This window comes from Brassica rapa, chromosome A10 (assembly GCF_000309985.2).
Source record: "Brassica rapa cultivar Chiifu-401-42 chromosome A10, CAAS_Brap_v3.01, whole genome shotgun sequence".
Taxonomy (NCBI): Eukaryota; Viridiplantae; Streptophyta; class Magnoliopsida; order Brassicales; family Brassicaceae; genus Brassica; species Brassica rapa.
This window is the reverse complement of record NC_024804.2, coordinates 7200430-7216565: the sequence shown is the minus strand read 5'-3', so window position 1 is coordinate 7216565 and position 16136 is coordinate 7200430. Positions and strand designations below refer to the sequence as shown.

General features: G+C 29.3%; 1 long non-coding RNA gene and 1 pseudogene across 1 annotated transcript; one reads left to right on the top strand and one right to left on the bottom strand.

Annotated features, from left to right (window-relative positions):
- Positions 1-1167: 1167 nt before the first annotated feature.
- On the bottom strand, positions 1168-7073 carry LOC117128871. The gene is made up of 2 exons (XR_004452222.1): positions 5722-7073; positions 1168-5181 (listed from the first exon to the last, which is right to left on the bottom strand). It is a non-coding gene; the product is annotated as an uncharacterized LOC117128871 (long non-coding RNA).
- Positions 7074-7645: 572 nt separating this feature from the next.
- On the top strand, positions 7646-13142 carry LOC103864942 (annotated as a pseudogene).
- The last annotated feature ends 2994 nt before the right edge of the window (positions 13143-16136 follow it).

Genomic DNA, 16136 nt, shown 5'->3' with positions numbered 1-16136 from the left:
ATACCATTTCAATCATGAAATTTGTGTCATGCTAATGCAATTTTATAATCTCTAACAAGAATGATAAAAATAAAGAATTTTAGTTGGCATATGCGAAGATATAAAAATGTGTTTTCATTATAGAAAAAGCATAACAAGAAAGAAAAATAAAAACTAAAATAGTATGATGTCATAAAATATATTTGACAGCAAATAAAAGAACAAAAACAAGTTACAAAAGGAAGCAAACATCAAAGGTTAAGTAAATCGAATATAATATCTTTCTTCACTTAAAACTTTTTAAAAGACAACAATCATTTTAATATATATATATATATATATATATATATATATATATATATATATATATATATATATATATATATATCTTACAAATGCAACTAAAACACAATCATACAAAAAATTAAAATCTAGATCACAAGTAAGATATATCCCGCCCGTAGGGCGGGTCTATCCTAGTCTATATCTATAAAGGAGAACTTCCCTTCTCCTGATGCTGCCACGTCAGAAGGAAGGAGGAAGCAAATCGCGACACGTCAGCACTCAACAAAACCTCTTTCCCCGTATAGTCAAACAACTGTCTTCTCGGACAAGGCCTTTTTTGGAATAGCAAAGCCCAACGTTTACAAAACCCCAACCTAACTCAATATTTTCCAAGCACGTTCGGTCTATTCTTCTTAGGCCTTCTTTCTTTTTCTTTTTTTTCGTCTGTGCGACTATTCTTCTCCTGACTTTACCCTGCTCTTTTGACATTCCCTGTAATCCTCTGATTACAGCTTCAGGTTTTGGTAACGCTTTGCCTAGCCGATAAGAGGTCGTTCATCTTTACTTCTCACCATTAAATCAGTCCTTCAATCTCTCACACTACGATGAGTTAAATTACCTCCTTCCCAAGAGTTCAGATGAAATCTCTAAAGAAATATATATAAATACCGTCTAAGATATTTACTAATCACGCTGCTCAAACAGAATCTATTATCTTTTTTTTCTTACAATACGACGTTCAAAAATGATCGCTTACCAAACCTTTTTCTCTGATGTTAACACCGGTCGTCGTTTCAATACCGGCGTGACGCGTCTTCTGCGTTTCTGGAAAGCCCGTAACATCACCAAAGTAGGGTTTGTGTCCTGAAAATCCATCGTCCTTAGCTCTAGATACTTGTGATATTCAGTAGATAAATGATTGATTGTCATGTATGGAGCTAAATAGGCGTTTACATTAACTTATGTTGTTTGACCATGAACTCTATTAACGCTATATTAACACAAAGCTCCAACAATGGAATATTTCCATATTTGGAGTCATGTCGTTGTCAGGAGACTGTTTTCATGCGTCTGCTTCGTTCCTCTTTCACACATCACAATGATCACTCACCGTAGGTTGTGTGGCACTGACATCAGTTGCTCCTCAAATTCTTCAGAACATCTGATGGTGCGAGGGCTTAACGCATATGTCCCCAATTCTCCTCCCAAGTCTCTCGCCTAACTAATCCACTTTGCTATATGTACTCCTAATTCTTAGACTTTTGACGTTCCTAACGCCATTGCACCTCAGACTGCTGAGTACTGAGTTCTGCGGTGCTCAGGTATGGATACTGCTACCAATTCAGTCTCTATGTTATTAACTGTGTTTTTATGAGCTGTTGCTGTGACCGTGAGGTTTCCTCTTGAGATTGCATTGTATTTCAGTAGATGTACATGTAAATGAGACAAGCTATTAGCTACAATGGTGACAATAAGTTGATGGCGGATGTCAAACCACCTGAAAGAGACAAAAGGCTTGAATCTTTTGGTCTGACAATGGATTGATTGGTGGGTTTGACAAACGGCACGAGTGTTTCTATGGAAAATTTCTCAAAAAAAATTCGAGAACCAAAAACAAACCAAGAATCAAAAGCTCAGATGCCAAGACATTAGAAGCAACTGTTGTTGTAAAGCAAGGAAAATACATTGCCAATTTGGAAACTTGCAATCTATGCAAATGCAAGCAATAAGAATTTGACTTTTGATTCAAAATTAGTCGCATGAATGGGTGTAAGCAATTTTTTGGGTTGGGTTCTTCTATGAGATGCATTACTTTCAGCGAATCACTCTTCACTTTCTTTTTAAGCACAACACACACAAAAGACCATCGAGGGCCACCTAGCACCTACTCCGAACATTCTTGAACATCCAAAACGATTTACCCATCTCTTAAAGCCCCCCTGAACAAGTTTTTCGTTACATATCAATCATTTCCAAGAATACTATGTATGTATACTTTTAGCAAAACAATAAAAAAATATGATATATTAATTAATAGTTAAGAATTTAAAGAAGAAGAAAAAAATTAACGAACATACAGAAGAAAGAAAATTAACCAAATAGAAAACAACCACAAGTAAATTACCAATATAGCTCAACTACAAAGGTAAGAAAAAAAAAACACATTGTCCATAACATAGTTTCCCTTCCCCAATACTACATATCCATAAGCCGAGTACTACTGGCCAAAAAAAAAGAACAATAGTTTATCTACAATAAGCAACTACACAATTCTTTTTTTTAAAAAAAAAATACACAATTGATTTACAATATAAACATTAGTGTCTTATTATGGATATATACCAAGCAGCAATTAAACCAAAATAACAGAATTGTCAAAATAAATAATATATTCAAATATATAATTGTAGTTTTAAGTATTTTAATTACATATTTCATTTTAATTGTAATTAGCTCTTCTTTATATATATAGATTATGTATTCGTGAACATATGTTCAATAGTAAGATAAACGTAATCTATAAAAATAATAACAAAACATGCCCAGTAAATACTAAAATCATTTTTAAATTTAAAATAAGCTAAACATCTTAAAATATTCTTTAAATTGATTATATATATGTAATAATTTGATTAATAACCCGCCCGTAGGGCGGGCCAAATCCTAGTAAGTAGATAAAAATAAAACACCTCTGCAATAAATGGTATACTAGATATTGATCCGCCCTCGAGAAGGCAGGTATATATTTTGTTTTAAAAATTTATGTCTAATATAATTTATATGTTTGTGTGTTTGTATAATTATATTTTAGTATGATATGAATTTAATAGAATAGATTATTTTTGTAAGTATATTAAATAAATCAAGTTTCATATGTACTTGTGTCTTTCCTTGTATCATATATGTATTTGTTTGTAATCATATTTATGTTTTTTATCTGTGATCATATTATAGACTACATGTAAGGGTAAGAGTTCGGGTTCGATTCCGACTATTCAGATAATGGTCTTTAGATGAGAGATTAAAACCTATTTGGATATTTATAAATTTTAGTTCGAATTCAGTATGGATCATTACGGGTTCAGTTCAAATACGGGTACTCAATTAAATTATGTCAAAATATAGAAATACAAATATAACCGTCCTTTAAATTATGTAAAAATATTTTTGTTTTAATTTTTTGAAAATTTTAATTTGTAGTTGTATTTTTTTTAATCATATTATATTTAATTTAATATATTTTTGGTAGTTAAATTAATGTTAAACATAATATGATTACAAAAAAAACACAAATTTAAAAATTAAATTTTAAGAAAAATTAAAACAAAAATATACCCGCAAGAATCTAGTGCTTTTTAAAATAACCTGCAAAAAGTTATAATCACAAATTTTTGCATGTTTGATGTAAACTTAATAAAATTCTAAGGATATTGTTTATTAGTATAATTTTTATTGCAAGTTAATTTTCTTTCTAATAAAATGCTAAAATAAAAAAAAAATTTATTCTTCTTTAGATGACATCGTATTGGGTATCTTCATCGTTTGAAATTGTTTTTACTTGGTAGTTTTTTTTTGATGAAATGATATGGCATTAGTTGTATTAAAAATGGCGTGGGCTATAGAAAACTATTACATAAGACACGAAAGCTATGGAATTAAAGTAACTCAGCAGTTTTAGCTTTATAAGAAGTGGGTCCCGATTATTTAGGAGTTTATAGTGGAAGTTATGTAGCGTACAAAGTAGTTAGTGTTAATTGTGTTTTAATAATATTGATATATGAAAATAATTGTTGAACACTACTTTTATTAATGGGTCACACTGCTGTTTTAATAGAGTAGATTTTTCAATTGAATAACTTATTAAAACCCCGTTAAACTAAATGAGTTTATATGAATATTTATTTCTATTAAAAGTTCACTTATAAAAATTAAATGTCATTAATAACTCGTTCCACCACTAATTAATATTAATATAGTTAACTTTTTTTTGTTTGAAAAAATATTAGTTAACTTTATGAGTTAAATTTTAAAGTTTCATTTTATAGTAAACAAACTTAAGAAATATATTTCCACTGGTTTATATATATATATATATATATATTTATTTCTGTTTTAATATTATATATATTCAAAAATATTTAATATTTCTTATAATATATTTTTTAAGTTTCAGATAAATGTAGTTATATATTAAGTCAAGAAAGAGGGTTTTTAATATATACAGTATAATCTTGGTCTGTTGGAAGCTTGGGCCATTTTACACTCTTGTATTCGATAGATATAATTATGTAGTGTGTATTGTTTTTTTTTTTGAGTGGCATTTTTGTAAATATTTCCACCTTCCCTAAGAATATTTTAGAATTCTCTGCAACATTTCAATGGCCACCATACTTTCATAATCGATCAACTTTTAAGTTTTTCTTGTTGTTTATACCTTCAACTTGTAATCCATTACAAAATATCTGATTTCAACCTTTTAAAATGCAAAAAGTCAGTTACTTTAAATTTTCCGATTTCTTGTCTGATTATGACAAATCAACACAGTGAACCACCATGGAACGTATAATCGCCAGAGAATCGATCACCATGGACGCGTTTTGATCAGGTCTAAAATCTAAATCAATGAATCCGACATTGTTGTGATTGAAGAAACGTAACTGATTGTTATAGACAAAAAACGTGATTAGTCATTTAATATAAGCAGTTATAAAATAATCAGTTTTTTGGGAAAATAATAATTGGACTCTACTTTTATCAATGGGTCACACTGCTGGTTTAATAGAATAGATTCTATTAACTTCCTATCAACAAAATAATAAAGATCACCAATTCCATCTCTACTCTAAATATTAAAGCCTATCACAATCACATCCATAACCCCTAAATACTAAATACTAAATTCTAAACCCTATTCACCTAGGTTGCATGGAAACGGAAACAAATACGTTGAAACAAAACATTTCGAAACGTGAAAACGTGATTTTTGATTTTTTATGATTTGGAAACGTTTTAGAAACGTCTATAAATATATATATATATATATATATAACTGATTAATATTTGCATTCATTTTTATTATGTTTACTATATCTTAGAATACAAATAAACAATTATCCATTCTATTTAATCATACGAAAAAAATAAGTCATTATTAAACATCAAAATCATATAAAAAATTCAAAATAACAAAAACCAGTACTTAAATATTAAACAATTTAACTAAAATAAAAATCATAACAATAAATCATAACTAATTGGAAAGTTTTAGCGTTTCAAGAATAGAAACGCGAGTTTCCAAAACAAAAACGCAAGTTTCCACTAAGTTTTCAAACTGAGATTTTTAAGAAACGAGTTTTCAATGTGTTTCCGCAAGTTTCCGAAAGATTCTGATTCCGAAACGTTTCCGAAAAGTGAAACGTACCTTCAACCGAGTTTCCATGCAACATAGCTATTCACTAAAGCCAATATCAAAATACAAATCTTAAATCCAAATATAAACTTTAAACCCAAATAGAATGAAATAAAATAAATAGTATAATACATATTTACGAAATTATGAAATGTTTAGGCTTACACGTAAGAAGTTAATGATGGTCTCAATCTCAACTCCTACCTTCCCAATACTAAATACTAAATCCTAAACCCTAATCACTAAATTCTAAACCCAAATATAAATCTTAAATACAAAAATAAACCCTAAACTCAGATAGAATGGAACAAAATCAACAGTGTAGTACATATTGGTGAAATTATGAAATGTATATACTTGCATGTAAGAAGTTATGTTGACCCCAACCTCAACCCCCACCTTCCAATTACTAAACCCTAAACCCAAAATCACTAAACCATAAATCCAAATTTAAATCCTAATCAAGCTAAACCCTAATCAAGGAAGTATAAACCCAAATAAAAAATATATAATATGGTTTACTATATCCAAACTTTTACTTAGTAAATCTAAACCCTATGCAGGAACCTATAAATCCAATATAATCTATAAATTATTTTTCGATATTAAATATTTGAAAGCACATTTGATTGGTTAGCATGTTGCATATCTTATATTCCATATAGTCTAAGTAGTATAGTAAACGAATGTTCCAAATAATCAAATTTGTCCAACACTCGAAAAATAAATTTTATATTACAATCAATCACACAAAGAATGAAATCGTTTGGCCATATGATTTATTTTTCTCAGTCATTTACCACATAAAACGGTTTAGCTACCACATAATACAATAAAAATTGCACTTAATCAACATGAGATAGTCAATTTATCTTCGGTAATATTTGACTAATGAAAATTAGGTCAATATATGTTAAAAACCAGATTTCAATAGTTCATGTAGTGAATTTAAATTTTGTATTAGTTGATGTATGTTTTCGCACATGTAAAGTGTATATATTAATCAGGACTGTTGACCATATTGATGTGAGAATTGACCAATTTCATATTACCGGTTAATGAAAACTCTTATTCCATAATGTTTTGACTAACGGAAATTAGGTCAATGTATGTTAAAACTTAGTTTTTTAAGTTTATATATGAAAAGTTGAATTTTATATTAGTTGAAGTATATTTTTGGACATGTAACATAACCCATAATTGACGTATGAATTGGCCAATTATTACTATTCTCGCTTATTTGAAGCTCACTATTTCCTCGTTAGGAGTGTAAGCTTTATTATGCAAGTATTTGATAAAAAATGTTTTTTTCTCTAAAATTCATGAGCATGAATATTTATCGACTGCTTATCTATCTATTAATATAAAGAAGAAGATTATTCTCGTCTCCTCTTGCCACCTCATCAAATAGGGTAAGGAGGTGGCAACACCTGTCCCTTTAATTGATACTGTGCGTTTTGTTTCCGGGCTTACCTTAGAATTTTGTGGGCTTTCTGTTCAATCCCGTATTCCAGCCCCAAAGACACCGACGCTTATCGTGTTCACCCAAAATCGAAGCCGGATTTTAGGGTTCATGTTCTTCTTCCATCTCTGAAACCAACCGTGTTCTTCTTCATTCTTGTCTAGCTAAAGCAACAATGGTGTTTTTGGGAGGGTTATGTGAAACGAAGCTTCATGATGAATCTCTATATCTAGCAGTCTTCGTGTCCTTTCGTCTGTGTTCTTCTTCTTGGTACCGTTACGGATGCATTGATTCGTTGTCATTAAAGACAGTCTTATAACTTCTTCAACCCATCCCGAACACGATTCCTTATTCAGTGAATCTTCTTCTCTACAAGTCGGTGGATCTCCAACTATAAAAAAAGGTAAATTTGCATCCCATAAACGTCATCCTCAGAAATCCTAATAACCCTTGAAACTTTTTCCAATTTAGATTCAGTTCAGACATTGAAAACAAAATCCAGCAAGAAAATGTTGATCCCAACAGGTAATAGCAAGGAGTCTCAAGCTTCGTTGTCTCATACAACTCCAATTCAAAGGTTCTTTTTTTTCATAATCTCTCTCTCTTTTGCCTCTGGCTATAAGAAAGTGTTATATTGTGAACCGTGAATATGAGTTTTAGTTTACCTGAAGATATTCTATTGAGATGTTTATTTGGGGTTTGTGATCAGGTTTCAGGAGAGATTGATGGGTCCACTTGAAGCAAGCATGATTAAGCTGGAAGCAGTAAGAACAAAATATAGAAGTGTGACGGTAAATGTGACAATAAGGATGATGCAAAGCCTCCTGAGCCACCCAAAGATTTCTTTCATGTTAGAGCTAGAAGGGGTAAGTCAATAAATAGCCACAGCCTCACTGAAAGAGAACTAGCTCCTTAGAGAAACCAGTTTGTTTTATTTTTGTCCATTATTCTATTCAACTTTCCAATGTTGATGTTTGTGTTTGGTTATCAGGCAAGAAGAGAAAAGATTAGCTAGAGGATGACTTTATTTCTCGATATGGTACCTAGTTGCAACCAGATAACAGGAAAAGTAGTTATGCTTGATGAAATCATGGAATATGGGCAGTCCTTGCGGAGACAAGTCGAGGTATAACCCAGTATTCTGTGAAATAGTGCTTGAAAATTGGATTTAAACTCTCTTAATATATGAAACATTTGGTTTGTTTTTCTTAAGTTCTTGTCCATGAAGCTGGCTACTATAAATCCAAGGGTGGAGTTTAATCCTATTACTGCTTTATCCACATAGGTAAAATAAATATGCTTTTGAAGCTGTGATAATACAATCTTGCTATATATGTTTTGTATCAATAATGTGTTGCATATGGATGTATGTATGTATAGGTGATTCAACTGGGAGAGTCGTTAACGCAGTCTCTTTACGCAACCGCTTGCTCAGAGCAAACACTTCCATCAGGATACTATTCTCTTGCCAAGAACATGCCTAGATTCTCAGACACACAATTCCCCTCGAGCGATGGATTTGTTCAAGATAAGGTAATTGTCATAGATTCTGGAGATGTATTGAAAACCCCACATGCTCAAATATTCTTTTTGTGTTTTCTGTTTTTGATATTCATACACATGGGTTCTGGGAAAATGATCTTTAAAGAAAAGATTTAGAGCCTAGTAAACCATGTGTTGTTTTGTCTTCTTATTAAAACAGGTTTTCGGAGAGCTTTGGTTGAGGAAGCTATTCAATTAGATCATCGGTTAGTGGGAGAAATATGGATCAAATGCTGAGATGGACCACTTGGTCTCCAAAAAATCTCAATTAGACCCATCACTTTATTTATTTATTTTGCATTTAAATTTAAATAGAAATCTATGTTAAATAACTGAAAAACCTAAGGAGTTAAACATATTTACTAACCTAAGCCATTACTATCTAACCCAATATCCGACCCAGATCCAGACCCGAAATCCGACCCAATCTCCTTCTTCTTCCCCCATTTCTTCCCCATTCATAGTTCTTCCACCAAAATACAAAATCAAAAATTTTCTTCAACCATCCACTAATTTTCTCTTTCTTATCTCAAATCGATCAACCCATAGTCATGTTTAATCAATTATATTTTATCCTGAGTCAAATTTCATCTTTTCCATCCGATATCCAAAATAATGAAGAACGCAAAGTATTACTAGTACAACTAGTACAACTCAAACTAGGACAACTAGTACAACTCAAACTAGTATAACTTCTACAACTCGAATTAGTACAACTAGTACATATTGAGTATCTCCTATATATTATTTGAAAAATCATTTTCTTATGTATCATCACCATGTTCATTCTCACAAAAAAAGATGACATGGCTTTGAGAAATTATGAAATGATATCACTTAATTATGAGATGTATAATAATTTCATCTATTTATTGTTTTCGGCATATGAAGATGCTAGAAAAGAGAATGATGTAGAACCAATAAGACATATTGGTCTAATCTACCCCGCATGCATGTGTCAAATATATGAATAGTATATTTTTAATAATATTTGATTTGAAATTGATACGTTTACAAGTTGTACTAGTTATACTAGTTGTACGATTTTCGGAAAAAGATCATTTTCATCTTTTTGGTCTTGAGGCCAAAAAGCTAGAAGCAGAGCCAGAAAATTCTTCAAACATTGTTCTAAAAACGCGAGTCACCGGAAAGAAGAAAAAGATTGGGTTTGATGTATGATTTTTGTGTTTTTTTTTGCAAATAATTGTTTTAATCGTGATGAAATAACATAGTTGTACTAGTATTTGAGTTGTACCGTCTGTACATAGTTATACTAGTTTAATCTTTCCCGCTTGCATCTGTCAAAATACATGTATACATCATCCCTTTTTTTCAGTGTATGAAAGATATTAAAAATATGATGTTGAACAAATAATACATATTAGTCTAATCTTTCCCGCTTGCATCTGTCAAAATACATGTATAATTAGAACAACTAGAAGTCTAAAACATGTATAATTACTACAATTTTACAATTAATATGATTATATTTAATTTTTGTTTTCAACGTATGAATGATATTTTAGAAAGGGATGATGTATCACCAATGAAAATATTGGTTTAATCTTCGTGGATGTGTCAAAATATGTTAATAGTTTGTTTATATAATATTTGTTTTGATTATGATTTGTTTTACCATTTGTACTAGTTGTATTATATATGGAAGAAAATTATCTTCATGTTTTTGCTCCAGAAGCCGAATAAGACAACTGCCGAGCGAGAAAAGATTGCAGTTTAAGATCTGGAAGAGTATAGTCCAAAAGATAATGCATAAGCCATCACGAGTTTGAAAAAAATACATAAACATTAATATTTGGTATTTGGACTACAACAATAATAGTTTAACTGGTTTAACTACAGTAGTACTATTACTAGTTTAATTGTGGCAACACTTGATTTGTGTTTTTCTAGTGCTGGTTAGTAGGTTTCTCGCCTCAAAGTTCATTTTCTTGATATGGACATGAAAATATTACAAGAAATAGAGCAATTGTAATCACATACACAAGAAGAACATGGTGAAACTTGCATATTTTGATATAAAATATGATATACATATGTTTGTTGTATCTACAAATTTGATTTCAAATAGTTTTTGATTCTTATGTTTGCAAATTCGTACATTTCACTCAGTTTATTATTTAATTCTATTTTGTAATTTAATTTTTTTCCTACAAAAAAATAAATCTTCAAAAATTTATGAAGTTTTCAAAAAGTTATAAAATTTATAATCCCAATACCATCAGTTTTTTTAATATCTATTTTTTATAAATATTATTTAGTTTTACGTGTTGTATTTACGTACCTAACAAATTTTTCTCTTAATTTTATCCACTTTGATTTAATGTATTTCAACCGAAAGAAATAGATAACATGTTAAACTACACAAAAATATTTAGGAATAGTACAATTAGTACAACGACTTGATTTAATATTCAACCATAATGTTTAAAACATGATACACGTTTAAAATGTAATGCACAATATAAAATGAAATAACATAGTTGTACCCGTATTCGAGTTGTACCGGTTTGTACATAGTTGTACTAGTTTTTGAGTTATACCAGTTTGTACATAGTTATATTTTGACAGTAAAATCAAAAAAACTAGTTGTACGACATAAAATTTAAACTTACCTCAGTTGTACCACTTCATTATGTGTACATGTCTGTGCCCCAATAAAATGAAATCATAAATTTTGTTAAAATACATTTCATGTATTGTTTTCCAAAAATTATGTGGACAAAGAAGTTAACAAATTTTAAAAGTATAAGGTAGATCATGCAAACTTATGTGATTGTGTTAGATTTGCAAAAAAAAAAAAAAACCCCCCATGAAATATCATAAGGAACCTTTATAAATACTTTACAATTTAGCCACTTTATTGATTTTTTTCATATGACATACTCGAAGGAATATTTAAATTTCAGAACCTGAGTAGTTGTACTAGTTATATCAGTATTACTAGTCTGGTAAATATATTTCATAACTGTTTAAATACATTTCATGTATGTTTTCCATAAATTATGTAGACAAATAAGTTTTTTTTTTTTTTTTAACCAGGGGATGGGTTCGGATGGGTTCGGGCCTTAGGCCCTACTCCCCTCCCCTAGGCCCGGAGCCAGCCTGTGTCTGTACCTGGTTAAGGCCCTGGACACTCCTCCCACGGTGGATCGAACCCAGGAGCGCAACAGCACCAACGCCTGCGCTTAAACCAACCGGGCTGCCACATCCGTGGTATGTAGACAAATAAGTTAATAAACCTTAAAAGTATAAAGTAGATCATGTAAATTTATATGATGGTGTAAGAATTGCTAAAAACAAAACAAAAAAACAAAAAATCATTAAAAATAAGAAATCTATCTAAACAGTTACCAGTTTGGTCATTTGATTGTTTTTTTTCATATGGAAAATACCAAATTGATTTTGTCAATTTCTGAAATGTCAAAGTTTTACCAGTTGTGCCAGTAATTCCTGTTTAATATATAATAACAAAAATATACCAAATTTTTTATATGTTTAGTTTTAGGAGTTGTACCAATATTTTCACATTATAACTTTGTAAATATATTTTTGGTGTTTATTTTTCATAATAATATAGTCAATCTAATTAACAAACCTTAAAAGTATAAGGTATCTTATATAAAATTGATAGTGTAATTTAATAATTTAACAATAATTGAAGAACCTCAGAAAAAATAGATGAAATTTTATCATCATATGTAAAAAATGATTTAATAGTTGAGTTAATTATAGTAGCTGCAAATTGTACATGAATTATAACATTTATATACCAGTTGTACCAGTTATATTATTTTTTAATATGTATAGTTGTATGAGTTATACTAGTTGTACCTAGTCGAATGAAAGAATGAAATAATGAAAATCGTGTGGCTCTGAGTTATTTATGCGTCAGATTAAAGAGGGGGAGAGGATAGAGAATGAGAGATCTGTGAAAGCGTGTGGCGAAGATTAAAACATAGAAAAAAATGATCAATGGCTCTGGTTGGAGTTTCATTAATGGCACTTTTGTAAATATAACATTCATCTTTTTTTCTCTTAATCCGACGGTTCTGATTTATAGAAAGATTATAGAATCCAATGGTTCATATTATTCATTCATTAAGGGTAAAATGATAGTTCACAATCATTTGGTCTATAAAGATTTTTTTTGGATGTGTGAGACTTGTTTTTGGCTTTTTGGTCCATTTCAGATTTTAGTCCAAGAAATATATATGTATTCATTCGTCTTCTCTATCTCTCATCGTATAGCTTTAGAGCATCTTTGGTATATATATTTAATCTATGATTTCTAATGTCATTTGGATTCGTATTCACATCTTCGTTGGTCTGAAACCAGTTTTCAGATGCTTATCCATGTTCACTTCCATAAATATCTGTCTCTGTTTGTTGTGTTTGAGTATTGTATTTGATTTTTTATTAGTTTTTATTTGGAACACAATACCACTATAGGTTTTGACCATTCTACTTAGATCTGGATCCACTTCGCTGATAAAAATACACAAATACAAATTGAGAAAGCTTTAGAGCATTTAAAAGCCCCGTGTCAAGGACCCAACATGTTTGCCGGCAAGACCTATATCATTTGCGACGGATCTAACGGAAAAAGTTTTGAGAATTTTAATTCATTTGAGATAAAAGCGTATATCTTGATTATTTAAAAGCGTTATCTTGCCGTTTCAAGGCCGTAATTGTCATTGCTTCATGGACAAGAAGCCTCTCTAAAACCTGCAACATGAACTCAAAATTTCAGCGTGTTAAAGCAAATTTGGAAGTGTGCCGGCTATAGTAAGTAGAATCCATAACAGTTGACTTTTTATCATTCCAAATTTGACATAGAGTAGATAAAAGACTATTTGATCATATCGAAAATTTAGTTTTTTTTCATGTAGCTTGCTTTCTTGAATATAATTTCCAGTTATGATAATTCAAAAAATATGAGTACAAATAATCTTAGTTTGTTCATCATGAATAAAAAAACAAATTTTCATTCACCTACCATTATATATTTATATTATCGGTTCATTTTATATTTAAGATATATTTAAATACAAATGAACCAAAAAAATAAAAATTAAATTTAAAATATATAATTCAAGCAATAATGGGAAAAAAATCGTAGAAAGAAACATTGTCTCAAAAATAATCACAAGCATAATTATGTGTCTAAAAAACTATCATTTTATATTTATGGTTAAGTTTTGTTTGAGGCTAATCGCTTACTTATTTTAATGTTGTGTCTGAACTGATTTTCAGATTATGTTTAAGTTAGATTTTATGTATACTTGACTCATTTTGTAAAAGATATTTGCTTATTTAAAATGTATATGCATAAATAAACAACTTTAATAAAGATGAAAAAACTAGAACATTTAAGTAAGCTATTTTAAAATAAACCATATTAATCATCAAATTTAAAATGGAATAAGAATCTTAAAATTGTGTTGACCAATCCACTTTGATTCCGTCAAAATTCAATTGTTAATGTAATTAAATACATTAAATGATTGACTTTTTACCGGATGAAAATTACTTGATTAACAAAAATGACATTATTCGCGTTTAACTAAAAATAGTGCATTTGTGAGCTGGAATTTTTTTTGGCTTAAATTTAAATTTGAGAATTATTGTGTCAGTTTTTCCTTTATAAATATGAACTAGGTAATAACCCGCGCCTTGCGCGGGATGTGATTATTAGTTTCGTTATTTTTAATAAAAAGACATTAAATCTGTTTAATCTGGATATTGGTTCGGTTTTAAGTTTTTTTTTTGGTTTTTAATCTTCTAAAATATAACTATTATTTTAAATTAATATTCATTTTCGTTTATTCAGTTAAAATATTTGATTTTTTTGGTTTTTCCCGGTAGAAACCAAAAATTAATATTATATGTTTGTTTTCATATTATGAATTTTAGATAGTCGTCATGTCGAACCAATAGTTTCATATTATAGTTTTTAAACAGATAATAGTTTAAGAAAAAAAAACTATTAAGACAAATCATTTCACTACAATTTTGTCGGTAGTGAAAGAAACATTAAGAAAAAATATTTCAACTTTCAAAAAAATTAGATATTTCAGTTGTGGTGAATTCTTAGTTACAATTTAGTTACAATGTGCTCACATGTATGTATGTAAAAAGTATATACAAATAGTTGACAAATATATAAAGATATTGTTAATTAATATTAAATGACTTTTTTGTTCAAAATAATAAATGAAAAGTAAAAATAAAATTAATTTAAAATAAAAAAGGCTTTGCCATTAGTCATTTTTTCATATAAAGAAAATAAAATTGTATCTGTAAATAGGAGTGGACACAGATCAATTATCTGAGTATTTGGAAACATTCGTGTCGATTCGATCTTTAGCCACCTAGATTCGGTGACTCAGATATCCGAAATGTTTTGGAATTTTAAAGAATATCTGATTTGATCCGTAAATAAAATAAAATAAATTTTTTAAAATAATTGAAAATTTTAATAATAACATTTTATTACAAAAATACAACATTATTTAACTTTTTTAAATTCTAGTACCTAATATAATAAATTTAATTCATAAAATATTGTAAAACTGATATAAAGTATAATATATATAACATATATATATATATAATTCTTTACATATATGTATATAAATCCATATAACAGATCGAATTAGATATATGTTCCTAAATGGTATTTGTGATTTGCTTCTTTTTTGGATATTGTATTTTAGTATTTGATTTGTTTCGTAGAGTTACGGATATCCAGATTTTTTTGTTTAAATCAAAACGAATAACGAATCGAATCAAAATTTATGAATATTTTGCTTAACTTTATCCATAAACAATAAAATAATATATATATATATAGTTTGACTTTTGATTCATTATCTATTTTTATTCGAACCGAAAAATTCAGAGTTTTATTGGAACTATTTATGTGAGTTTTATATTTAAAAAAACGCAAAGTACATAGTGTGAACATATTTATGAATATAATGTGAACGCGTTAACATATTTATTATCAAATCATTGTGAGGCTGCCACGTGTCTATTATAGTGTGAATGCATTTATTACAATACTTCTCTTTTAATATATAAGGGATAAGCATTCTCAACTAAACACATATATGCCCACAACCAGATCAAATAATCCAGTTACAACACCATATAAGATAACAAACCAAAAATAAAAGCTCATCTTACAAACAAAATGGTTAGTTTGTAAAAGTTGTTCAGTATATTTTTCCAATACATCATCACCTCTTCTCTAGCAACTCCAACCAGCAAACTGCATTGTTTGCGAACCCCAATACACTCTATGTGTTCTTATATGCAAAAACGAAGTAAATCAGACAATATACCCTTCTATATACAAAACACAAATCCCTGAACAATAAAAATACAAAAAAAGTAACATAAATTTATAAAAGCTGACAATCCGCGCAATAGGTA